This window comes from Leopardus geoffroyi, chromosome C3 (genome assembly GCF_018350155.1).
Source record: "Leopardus geoffroyi isolate Oge1 chromosome C3, O.geoffroyi_Oge1_pat1.0, whole genome shotgun sequence".
Lineage (NCBI taxonomy): Eukaryota > Metazoa > Chordata > Mammalia > Carnivora > Felidae > Leopardus > Leopardus geoffroyi.
This window is the reverse complement of record NC_059338.1, coordinates 57221991-57234244: the sequence shown is the minus strand read 5'-3', so window position 1 is coordinate 57234244 and position 12254 is coordinate 57221991. Positions and strand designations below refer to the sequence as shown.

General features: G+C 41.7%; 1 pseudogene; it reads left to right on the top strand.

The window, feature by feature from the left end:
* Positions 1-835: 835 nt before the first annotated feature.
* LOC123586581 lies at positions 836-1241 on the top strand (annotated as a pseudogene).
* Positions 1242-12254: the final 11013 nt, after the last annotated feature.

Below are 12254 nucleotides of genomic sequence, written 5' to 3'. Positions count from 1 at the left end.
ACATCCAATAATCACACTGCCGGGTATTTACCCAAAAAATGTAAAAACACTAGTTCAAAGGGTACATGCACCCCAATATTTATAGCAGCATTATTTACAATAGCCAAATTATAGAAGCAGCCCAAGTGTCCATCAGTAGTTGAATGGATAAAGAAGTGGCACATATATACAATGGAATGTTATTCAGTCATAAAGAAGAATGACCTCTTACCATTTGCAAGGACACGGATGAAGCTAGAGAGTATAATGCTAAGCAAAATAAGTCAGTCAGAGAAAGACAAATACCATATGATCCACTCAAATGTGGAATTTAAGAACTGAAAGGAGCAAAGGGAAAAAAGAGAGAGCAAGAAACCAAGAAACAGATCCTTAACTATAGAGAATAAACTGATGGTTAGCAGAGGGGAGGTGGGTGAGGGGATGGGGGAAATAGGTGATGGGGATGAAGAAGTACACTTGTTATGATAAGCACTGGGTGATGTATGGAAATGTTGAATCACTATCTTATACATTTGAAACTAAGATAACCCTGTATGTTAACTACATAGTAATTAGATAGATGGATAGATGGATGGATAGATGGATAGATGGATGGATAGATGGATAGATGGATGGATGGATGGATAGATGGATGAATAGATAGATAGATAGATAGATAGATAGATAGATGATAGATAACTTGCCTAAGATCTCATAGGGGTAGAACTAAGACCCCAACCAGGCCTATCCAACTTCTACGTGTATGTTCTTGGCTACCACTCTGCCTCTGCTGTAATTACCCTGATGATTGCTGTTTTAAAAACCCTGCTGCACGGGATCACTGGGGAGCCCTGCTATGTCAGATGTGGCAGTGGATGCTAGGTCTGAGATCACCACCAAGGATCTAAAGGGGAAGTAGCAAGTTGCGGAGGAGGTGGTGGAATGAGGAGATGCACCTGCTGGTGGGAGCGCTAATGAAGAAAGTAGGGGCAGAACGTAGGTGGAGAGGAAGAAGAGGAGGAAGGCGATAGAGAGGAAGGGGATAGAGAGGAAGAAAGGGGGAGGAGGTAGGTGATGGAGGAGGTAGGTGATGGAGGAGGTAGGTGATGGAGGAGGAAGGCGATGGAGAGGAAGGGCATAGAGAGGAAGGGGAAGGAGAGGAAGATGAGAAATGAGAGGTAGTTATGGGTAAGCGGGCACTAAGGGTGCTGAGGATGATGATGCTTGATACCATGAAGCAGAAGACCGATGAGGAGGACTAGTCTGCAAAAAGGGAAAGTTAAACTAAAAATAAATGAAAAATAAGTAAATAAATAAATGACGGGAAAGCCGCCATGACCCCTTCCGTGTGGATGCCCCATGTCAGGATCTGAACGTGGGCACCAGGGGAGGACAGAAGAACCAATATTCCCAGGGCCCTGCTTTTTCTCTTGAAGGTGCTTTAAAAAGGGAAATGGTTTGCAATTTGTAGTCTTATAGTTTTTTTTTTTATAGTTTTGTACCTGTTGTGAGGGGTCAGCCATTTTTAAGGATCTAGGATGATCTAACCGGCCTTCAGCGTGTTTTCTGTCCTACTTCCGACTCTACCTATGGTGTGACCACGTTTGCTGTAATCTCGAAGTAGAAAAATAAAACTTGTAAAAAAAAAAAAGGCAACAGCAACAAATCCTGTTCTGAGTATTCCAGGAACTTTTTTGTGTGTTTATACCTAGTGGTACTATCAGTAGTTGGTTGGTATAAAGTGGTTAACGAGGCCAAAGAGAAAGCTTTCCTCTTCTTCCTCTTCCTCTTCCTCCTCCTCCTCCTCCTCTTCCTCCTCCTCGTCCTCTTCTTCTTCTTCTTCTTCTTTTGTTTTTGATATAAACTGGCTGCTTATGTTTTGGCGTGTGTGTTGTATATGTGAAACACTGTTGGCCAATGATAAATTGGAACTTCATGGTCCTAAAAAAGAGAGGTATGGAAGGACTGATTTATTACGTGGGGTCCTTTAGGATGATGTTTGCCATCATCCTGTTTTATTTCCTGTCCATTAGTTGCTGGTGTCAAATTTGTACTGAAAAATGAGGGTCATTCTGGACCTCGTAATGACGACTTCTCATACAGCGTTGTACTTTCTGTTGCATCCCCAGTCCCCGTCTCAGCCCGGCTTTTAGTAAATGGTCACAGATATGTGTTGAATTAATAAATGAACGAATTCACTCGAACTGTAAAACGTTTGCTCTTGTGTCCTAATCGTGCATTTCACAACAGTGGGTGTCCCAGGGAGGAAGTGTTCTTTCTACTTTAATTTTGTGCAGTGTAAAGACAGAAAACCATATGGGAAAAAGCTACCCGCCTCAATATCTCCTAGTACCAACCTGAGTGCCAACTTGGAGAAGCTAAGTGAGAAGTTTGAGGAGGCTTTTCCACATCCCTGTTCATGCTGAGTGCCTGCCTGTAGTCAGATCACAGAAGAGCAGGGAACAGTTCTTACGGGGGATGGATGCGTCACGCTGAAAATAATGAGGCTCAAATATTATGTGTTTTTATATTTGAAAGCAGTAGAAGATTTTTCTCAATAAGGAATTGTTCTGACCCGTAGCATTTGAAAACCCTTTTAAAAATATCTTAAAATTCTACTATGGGGCGCCTGGGTGTTTCAGTTGGTTAAGCTCCCCACTTCGGCTCAGGTCATGATCTCACAGTTCTTGGATTCGAGCCCTGCATCGGGGCTCTGCACTGACAGCTCGGAGCCTGGAGCCTGCTTCGGATTCTGTGTCTCCCTCTCTCTCTGCCCCTCGCCCCGCTCATGCTCCGTCTCCCTCTCTCTCTCTGCCCTCTGCTGTTTGTGCTCTCTCTCTCTCTCAAAAATAAAGAAACGAACTTTAAAAATATTTTTAAAATATCTTCAAATTCTACTAGAATATCTGGAACCTTCCCAACTAATTCTGGGAAGTTATAACCTTCATATCAAAGCTGGACAGTGCTAGCACAAACGGAGGAAACCAATCTCTTTTATGATGAGGACATCGAGGAGGAAGAGTCCTGGTCTGGACCCCTCCCCCACCGAGTCACCCACCCCAGCGCAGCCTCTGTGTCCACAGACAAGGGCCACCTATGTGTGATGTAGGAGTCCAGGTAGCCAGCCGCATCCCATTCACTGTTTGGCAAGTTGAGGCCAAGTGGATGTTTATGGGGCGCAGAGCATCTGGGGTGATGACAAGATAAATCCGGCAACGAGGAGCATGCAGGCATCGTGCAGCATGAGGACTGCGGAGGAAGATTCGCGGCTGGCTTTCAAGGTAGAATTTTTTTGCTCTCTGGATGTTGGCTTCCTCGACCTTTGAAGGTCAGAGGTTCCTTTCGTTGTTCAACGATGTTGATTTTGGAGAGAGCACGAGAGTTCAAAAACCCACTCCCCTGGGGAATGTTACAGGAATACAGAGGGCAGTTTCACGAAGCCAGCAAGGCCTTCTCTCTGCTTCTAACAGATAGGAAGACAGGAAGAGATGAACAATACCCTTTTAAGAAGCTCAATTTTATCACTTTATCTTACGGAGAGATGCCTCCAGCCAGTCTGGCTAACAGCAATCAGCACGGGAGCGTCTTTATTATGATTCTGACAAGTGGAATGTTTCCCTTAATTAAGAGAGCCTTGTCTGACTCGGGGAAATGAAACACTTTCTCCAATAGGAGCGGGCCGTAATTCCCACTGATAGAACCCTCAGGAGAAATGAGGTGATTATCTGGAGTGGTCAGAAATGAGTCACTTTCCTGCTTTGAAATATTCGGAAAATTGAAGCAAAAGTACATTCTTCTGAGTTTTCTTTATCTAATAGACAACTGACTAATGGCTTCACTTTGCTGAAGTACTGGGAAGCAGCACGAAGTATAAGAAAAGTCTGGTTGCTGCAGTTATGCAAATCAGCAAAGCCAAAGAACATTGTGGGTACTGCCACAAATTGGCTGTGTGATGTTCTGCATGGTGTTAAATCTCTCTAAACGTCAGGTTCATCATCTGTAAAATAACAGGGATCTGTGAAATGGGAATTCTTTCTACTTTGTCAAGCTGTGGGTTTTTTTTTTTTTTTTTTTAAATTTTTTTTTTCAACGTTTATTTATTTTTGGGACAGAGAGAGACAGAGCATGAACGGGGGAGGGGCAGAGAGAGGGAGACACAGAATCGGAAACAGGCTCCAGGCTCTGAGCCATCAGCCCAGAGCCTGACGCGGGGCTCGAACTCACGGACCGCGAGATCGTGACCTGGCTGAAGTCGGACGCCTAACCGACTGCGCCACCCAGGCGCCCCAAGCTGTGGTTTTTAAAAGAACTAAAAATAGATGAGATAACATGAATAGAGCACTTGGCATATAGAGTCACTCAATAAATAGTATCACGTAAAATGCCGTTCGAAACGCTAATTTTAGACTTCGCTATTCAGAGGTGGGCTGGGCTGGGTAGGCCAGACGACAATTGAGAATTTGCCCGGCCTTTGGATCAGGACTAAACAATTGTTAGTAAGTGCCTGAATGCTAAAATAGGCCCTATCGGCCTGGGCAGGTGGGAGATTTCCAGGCTAATGTTGTGAAGTCTTTTCCTTGAGAAACAGGGCCTGGATGGAATGAAAGAGAAGAAATAGGAAAGACTTCCCATGGTAAAGCAATACAGCCCTCTAGAAAGTCTGGAGAGGATGGATTGAACCTCTGGAAGGTGAAGTAGGAAAAAAACTTGACCTTCCTGTGAAAGGCACCAAGGCCTATGAGAGCCCCCAACGTGTATAACCACCACCGCGGCAACGGTTCCCAAAATCTGTTCCAAGGAACGCTACTTTCCAGAGGTGTGAAAAAAATATCACAGGCAAATAAGCTTGGAAACCCTGCATAGTATAGCTCCTTTCTTGAAGAGTCTTGATACACCTTAGCATGTTAAAGATTCTGAGAAGTCCTCCAGAATAGAAATGTGTTTCATGTCTGTCTAACTCAGTGTTTTCCCAATCGACTTGATTATGGATACCTTTATCCTACAATACCATTCTCGGCTGTACCTGTAATAGTATGGAAAAAATATCCACACAGTTAATCATTCTGGCCATGACTTTTAATAACAGAATATTGGGAACAGTCTAAATGAAAATGCATAGCATTTACCCTTTCTCCATAAACTATGTGTATATGATTCAAACTCACAAAGCCCTAGAGAAAATGACTCACTCACTAGCTAGGGGAGATTCTACCAACGTATCCTTGCCCTTCTTGTGTGCTGTGTCAACTATTCAAATCCCAGTCTTAGCGAAATTACCAATTACCAAACGTCGTGTCCATTCGATACTGAAATCTGCAAATAAATGATCTTTGTAAGCCAAGGGCCCACTTACAGACAAGTGTTTCTATAAACATTGGTTTTCCTCTAACAAAAATAGTCCTGTTGATAAAAATAAGGAAAACATTTTGTACAAGACTAACACTTTCTCAGCCTCCTACCTACATGAACAGACATACAAGATGTTTTCCTATCATTTTTTTCCATCTATCTTATAACTTTGGCGCTGGTCTGGACACTCATTTTTCCTTTTGCACATAGTCATGTAAAAGTTCAGGGTAGCAAAAACTTGTTTTGAGATTGGTTTTACTGACTGATTGATCCCAGAAGAAATTTGGCTTTGCTTTTGCAAAGTTCAGCATAATAGCATGTGAATTTTTCAGAGCTAATCGTTTTTAGAACTATTTTTTATTTGGTTAGGTGTTCCAAGACTATTGTGGCAGAGCCTTCCTGCCTTAGAACAGACTGGTTACTAATAACAGATTCTCTCAAAATGTTGTAAATATAAAAATTCCAAGGCAAATATGATATACTCCTAGTTTATGCTATTTCTGGAGACTTAATAGAATCAAAGGAAGTCCCAACAAAGCAAAGAAAAAAATTACAAAAATTATGGAAGGAATAATTTGCCTTGGGAGGAAGGCAAATAGGGACCAGATGAGGACAGCTATTGGAAGAGGGGATCTCTTCAAAAGCTAGACAGCACACTCTTTTGGTGAGGCTGAGGGAAAACATTGCTTTTGTACATTGCTGGTAAGGATGGTAACCACCATTATAGAGGGGAATTTGGCAAGATCTAGCAAAACCACTCATGCATTTATTCTTTGACCAAGCAATCCCACTTCTAGGAATTTGGGGTGAAGATACCCTCCAACAATATCAAAGTATATATGCACAAGCTTATACATGATGGTAAAATTTTAATAGCAAAATATTGGGAACATTCCAAATGGACAAAATAGGAAACAATGAATAGACTATGATACATCTTGACAATGGAGTGCTGTTCAATTCTGTTGTTCATTAAAAAAAATCAAGGTACCAAGGGGTATATAGTGTGCCCCCTTTGGTATGGAAGAAGGGTAGGAAGAAAAATATGTGGTCATCTGCTTATTTGCAATAGTAAGCACAAGAAGGATAAATCAGAGGGGCGCCTGGGTGGCTCAGTCGGTTGGGCGTCTGACTGGCTCAGGTCATGATCACACAGCTCTGTGAGTTCGAGCCCTGCGTCGGGCTCTGTGCTGACGGCTCAGAGCCTGGAGCCTTCTTCGGACTCTGTGTCTTCCTCTCTTTCTGCCCCTAACCCACTCACATTCTGTCTTCATCTCTCTCAAAAATATGTAAACATTGGGGCGCCTGGGTGGCGCAGTCGGTTAAGCGTCCGACTTCAGCCAGGTCACGATCTCGCGGTCCGGGAGTTCGAGCCCCGCGTCAGGCTCTGGGCTGATGGCTCAGAGCCTGGAGCCTGTTTCCGATTCTGTGTCTCCCTCTCTCTCTGCCCCTCCCCCGTTCATGCTCTGTCTCTCTCTGTCCCAAAAATAAATAAACGTTGAAAAAAAAATATGTAAACATTAAAAAAATTTTTTTAAGAAGAATAAATCAGAAACTTATGAGATTGGTTATCTCTTGGTGTTAATGGGGACAGGGTGGAAGAGAGTGAGGCTTCTCTGAGTATGTGTCTACAGATGGTTTTGACTTTGAGACCATATTTACGTTGATATATTCAAAAATAAAAATAAACTAATATAAACTCAGAGAAGGCAAAAAGAGCCAATCCAAATACCAGTGACACAGTACTCTGACTGTCCATGCTCAGTGGATAGATTCTAAGAACAAAAAGAATTGCAAAAATATCTTGGACTTTAGCTCGTAGGATTTCATTGGTAGTAACATTGATGAGCTATGTTTTGTGTCTTACAAGATTGAGTAAGTGAATAAATACATTGATGGTATCAGAAACTAAGATTATCACTGCTGGAGATGAGAAATATAAATGTGTATTTGACAAATGACAGAAAGGCCCTGTGGTGAGGTATCTGTACAAAGTCATTAAAAATAAATAAATTAATTAATTAATTGATAAAACATCTCCTAGCTCTATCCACTGATAGGGCCTAGACTCAATGATATCCTAGTGGAAATAAGCACATCAATTACCCAGCGCTTGATTTCTAAGTACCTTTTTCCACTTAAAGGGAACAAGGTTTCCTTGGGGAAATGACATTTATTTGTTTATTTGTTTGTTTGTTTGTTTTCTTGTTTGTTTTGAGAGAGAGGGAGAGACTAAGTGGGAGGAACAGAGAGAGGGGAAGAGAGAAAAATCCCAAGCAGTGCGGAGCCCGATGCGGGGCTGGAACCCGCAAACCGTGAGCTCATGTCCTGAGCCGACACCAAGAGCTGGCCGCTTAACTGACGGAGCCGCCCACACACCCCTAAGAAGATAGTTTTTATATTTTATTCAGTATCTTGGTAGTTTTAACTTGGATGTTCATTGCATTGCCGAAAATGGAAAGCAGCATGGTTTCTTTGGAAAATGTCTGCTTCTGCCCTTATTTGTGTGTGCCACTTAGAGTCATACAGGCCTTTTGCCTAGTAATGCAGGAGGGCTATAAAAATGTTTATACCCTTTTGCTCAATGATATGACTCTTGAGAATTTATTCTAAGGAAATAATTTAATAGCAACAAAAGGCTATTAGCACACAACCTAACAATTTGATTTGGGCGACCAAGTACTGGAAACAACCTAAATGTCCATTACGGAAATCAGTTAACTCTGCGACCAGTAAAATGCTTGTTATGAGGATCGTGGCAAGTTGGAAGATCATCCTGATGCTAAATTTTAAAAGCGAGCTGTAGAAGTTGTTCTCAAATTTGTTCACCAACCGCAACTTCTAGCAAAGTACGGGCACATAAGGAGGAGATGATACACGAAAGGTGGTTGTTAGATTGAAGAATTATGGTGGATTTTGCCGCTGTGATTTTTTTTTTCCTTTCACACTTGAGGCACCATTTGAATTTTATTTTTTTTTATTTTTTTATTTTTAAAAAAATTTTTTTTAACGTTTTTATTTATTTTTGAGACAGAGAGAGACAGAGCATGAACAGGGGAGGGTCAGCAAGAGGGAGACACAGAATCTGAAACAGGCTCCAGGCTCTGAGCTGTCAGCACAGAGCCCGACGCGGGGCTTGAACTCACAGACTGCGAGATCATGACCTGAGCCGAAGTCGGCCGCTTAACTGACTGAGCCACCCAGGCGCCCCTGAATTTTAAAACGCAAAAGAGTTTTGCCACTTTGAGGGGAAAAGAGACATGGTTGATTATTCTGTTCTTCCCGGAGCCTTGGCAGTCTCCTCATGTGTAAAATGAGGACGCTCATTCCAGTTTGGATGAGGTGGTATTAAGGAATCTAGCTCAGTGACTGGCATATGGAAGATAGTTAATAAATGGTTATCAACTTTTTTTGTTCCTCATACCCACGCATGGTAAGGCAAAGACCTCCCCCTGGGAGGTCCAGCGTGGAGGGAAGAGCACTGTCCCCCCAGAGAGAAGACCTTAGGCAAGATGGTGGTTCCAGAGCAGACAACAAGGTGAGATTTCAGGAGCTGGTGCCTCCCTTAGAAACAGCTATTTGCTAATTACCTTCGTTCAGGGCTTCCCTTATTCATTGCACTTTGCTCACCCTTCTGTGAATGGAGGCAGAGGGAAGATAGCCAGGCTTGCTCCTATCTGTTTAGTGTGCTGTTTAATCTGCCTTCAGTCTTTCTTGTCCATTCCACTGGAATGTAGATGTGCATTTAAATTCCTGTTCTGCCATTTACAGTGTGACTCTGGGCAAGACTCTTATGTTCTCTGAACCTCAGTTTCTTCATTGGGAAAATGAGAATATTAATCTATACCCCGCCTGCCTCTCAAGGGTTTTGTAAGGTCTATAACCCAAACACAGGAAAAATGCTATTAACATTATTCTGACAGATGATAGCAGGAGTGTCATTAACTCTGCTGGCATGTTCCGGGCTCAGAGAGTATGGACTTAAAGGGTTTATCCTGAAAAATGACTTCCATTCTATTTTTTTTTTTTTATCTCCATCCTCCACCACCAGCCCTCAGGAAATGCTGAAATTTACATGGTTAAAAATAAATCTTGCTTGGTGTCTGACATACACATGTTCACACCATATTTTGGAAAACTGGTTCTATTTGTGTTTTCTGTATATAAATTAGGGAGGTACTATTAAGGAGCTAGAGGACTACACATTTTTCAGTAAATATTTTGTCTTTCACAGGATGTCCTAGACAGTAGATAAGCCCCCAGTGATTGACGACTGCTAACCGAGACATGGATGGATACGGGAGTCAAAATGGAGCTCCTACCAGCCTGAGTGAGGACAGGCACAGGGTCCAAATGAAGAGGTAAGAGGTTGTGAAATGTTGGTTAAGTGTAAAAATCGTGACAGTGTGTTGTGGGAGAAATGTCAATAGCTATCAGAATTTTACCTATTGACCCAGAAATACTCGTGTAGATAAACATATAAAACGTTGTTCATTGCAGTACTGCTCATAATAGCCAAAAGGAAAAAAAAAAAAATGTAACAATGTACATAAAATGTAAAGTTGGGGGAGTAAAAAAGAAGTTCTTTTAGAACTGTTCAAACTTAAGTAGCCATCAACCCAAAATAAACCGCTCTATACCTAGGTGTCATATGGGAACCTCATGGTAACCACAAACCCCAAACCTAGGATAGATAAACAAAAAAGTAGAAAGCCAAGTGTAACACTACAGAAAGTTGTCAGTCACGGGGAAAGAGAGCAGAAGAAAACAAGGAACAGAGCAATTAGTACAGTGGTTAGTATGAGGGGGGAAAAAAGGCTCGGTAAAAGCTGGGAATGAGCCACTGAGGATAGGAACAGCAGACCCCATAGAAAGAAAACTATGAGCCAAATATGTGACATCTTCCTGAAAGCAGATTTACTATAGGCTGGAAGCCTGCACTTACAATGTAGAAAATGGGGGTTATAGCCAGTAAAAAGAATAGCATCTGTGTCTCCTCTTACCATCCACATTATCAGTTCTACAGGACTCTGATGCTTTGCTCTTTCTTTTTTCTGTTGTGCCCAACCTTCCTGTTCTTCAGATTGAATAATTCTTATGTAACTAACCGCAAGTTCATTAACTCTATTCTGTCTTCTCTACTTTCTGTGGAGTCCAGCCAGTGAATTTTTTTTTAATTTTAGGTACTCTATTTTTTCGTTCTAGAATTTCCCCATTTTTTTTTTTTTTTTGTAGTTTCCATTTCTCTGCTGAGGTTTCCTATTTGGTCATTAATTATGACCATATTTCCCTCTACATTATTGAGCATGATTATAATAGATACTCTGAAGTCACCGTCTCAGGTTTGAACATCTGGGTCTCTATTGCATGGCCTTTTGTCAAGTATGAGTCCCATTTTCTTGTTTATGCATATGTGGGATAATTTTTGGTTGCCACCTGGGTATTTTGAACTATTTATTGTGGAGACTCTGGATTTTCCAAAGAGTATGATTTTTTTTTCTACCAGGCAGGTAACTTAATTGAATTCAAACTTGAGATGTTAGCCCCTCTACAATAGGCAGCAGCAGATATCTTTGTTCAGTTCTTTAACCCTTAGTCATATGCTTGACATCTGCCATGTATACATGTAGGCTAAAGATTTGGATACAATATATACAGAATTTGGGGCCCCCTTTCTCCAGATGTCTCATTTTCTGGATTCCGTCCTTCCAGCTCCCATGACTGCCCTGAATTCTGCCTTCTGATTCTTCAGATTGATAAGATTTTGGACTTTCTAAGTTTTAGCTTGTTCTGAGGTAAAAACCTGAAAAAATGGGAAATTTTTTCATCTTTGTGCTATTCCCTTCTTCCGAATGTGGACACCCTTCCAATGTCTACCGGCTGCAAGTTGCTCTCCAAAGTCCAGAATGTATGGCTCTTGTCTGTGGGAGAGTTGGTCTCAGAGGAACTACTGCTCCATAACTGGAAGCTGGAAGCCTCTAAATATAACTGGTTTCTGAACAGCATTTTTCTTCGGAAAGGACTTTCAGCTACTTCCTGTATACTTCCTCATTTCCTGCTTTTCTCAGCCATGTGCTTTTTATTTTCTTACTTCCTGAGTCAGATATGTCTGTACTTCTAAATTGACTGATTGTTCCCAAGTGTCCCCTATACTGTTAAATACAAGCCCCCAATAGTAGCAATAGGATGTTTTTAAATAGACCTTATTTTTAGAGAAGTCTTAGGTGCATAACAAAACTGAGCAGAAAGTTCCGAGCTCCCTATAATTCCTTCCCGCTCCTCGTGTATGGCCATTATCTACATTCTCCATACATTTGCACACCTGTTACAATCAATGAATCTACAGTGATATATCCTTGCCCGAAGTGCACACTTTACATTAGGGTTCACTCTTTGTGTTGTGCATTCTGTGGATTCAGACAAATTTATAATGCTATATATCCAGCATTATAGTAGCATACAGATTAGCTCGATCGTCCTAAAAATTCTCTGTGCCTCACCTACTTGTCACTCCCTCCTCTCAACTCCTGGCCACCATGGTCCCCTTAGTTTTGACTTTTCCAGAATGCCATACGGCTGGAATCGTACGGTATGTAGCCTTCTCAGATAGCCTCTTTCAGTTAATAATTTAAGTCTCCTTCATATGCTTTCATGGCTTGATATCTCAGTTCTCTGTAACACTGAATAATATTCCGTTGTATGGAGGTACTCCAGTTCAGTTATCCATTTACCTAGTGATGACACCTTGGTTATTTCCAAGTTTGGCAGTTATGAATAAAGCTGCTGTAAACATCCATGTGCAGAATTTTATGTGGATATGAGTTTTTAATTCATGTAAAAGTGTGATTGCTGCATCATATGGTAAGGGTGTATTTCAACTTTAAGAAACGGCCTTCCAAACCGCCTTCCAAAGTGGCTGTACCATT